Source organism: Solanum tuberosum, unplaced genomic scaffold, assembly GCF_000226075.1.
Source record: "Solanum tuberosum cultivar DM 1-3 516 R44 unplaced genomic scaffold, SolTub_3.0 scf00263, whole genome shotgun sequence".
Classification (NCBI taxonomy): Eukaryota; Viridiplantae; Streptophyta; class Magnoliopsida; order Solanales; family Solanaceae; genus Solanum; species Solanum tuberosum.
Window position 1 is genome coordinate 680,102 of NW_006239196.1, and position 1,065 is coordinate 681,166.

Below are 1,065 nucleotides of genomic sequence, written 5' to 3' on the forward strand. Positions count from 1 at the left end.
GGGGGTTTTGAGTGGTGGTTTCAGGTGGTCGTTTGGAGGTTGTTTTGGTGGTGTTTCGCCGGAAAACGGAGAAAATGAATGGGGATTGCCGGAGCTTGATTTGGGGTTTTAATTTGGTATAAATGGGTCGGGTTCGGATTAAAAAGAGAAAAAATTGGGTTATTTAATTGAAATTGGGTAATTTTAATTGATTTGGGTTTTCCATCCAATTGAGGGGTAAATTTGGTGAAATTAGTAACGGGAGGGGTAAAAATAACTTCATTTTAACGGCGAGGGCGTAGTCAAACAATAAACCAAAGTTGAGGGGTATTTTTGACCTTTTTCCCTAAATCTAAAAGCCAAATTTCCCCGGCAGTGGTGCTAAAATTTGATACGCTCAAATTACACTTCCTTACAGAAGCATAAGCGATCGTTATCAAGTAAATAACCCAACTTGTAGGTTGGGGTCGATCCCACGTGGAAAATGGTTTAGACCTTACTTTACCAACCATTATATTCAATTAGTCAAGTTACTTCCAGATTGGTTTTACCATTGGATTTTGGCGTGGAGAGAGTGGTGTTTGAGAGTTGTTTCAGGTCGGTTTCACGGCTGTTTGAATGATTCCGACGGTGGGTAATTTGCTTAATGTTGTTCCAGCTTGAAACTGGCCGGAAATGGAGAAGAAAGATCTTGTTGTCGTCAATGGAAAGTAGAGGAAAATGGGTTTGTTGTTAATGTTTTTTGCTTGATGTCGTTTCTGGTTCTTGGGGGTTTTTAGTGGTGGTTTCAGGTGGTCGTTTGGAGGTTGTTTTGGTGGTGTTTCGCCGGAAAACGGAGAAAATGAATGGCGATTGCCGGAGCTTGATTTGGGGTTTTAATTTGGTATAAATGGGTCGGGTTCGGATTAAAAAGAGAAAAAATTGGGTTATTTAATTGAAATTGGGTAATTTTAATTGATTTGGGTTTTCCATCCAATTGAGGGGTAAATTTGGTGAAATTAGTAACGGGAGGGGTAAAAATAACTTCATTTTAACGGCGAGGGCGTAGTCAAACAATAAACCAAAGTTGAGGGGTATTTTTGACCC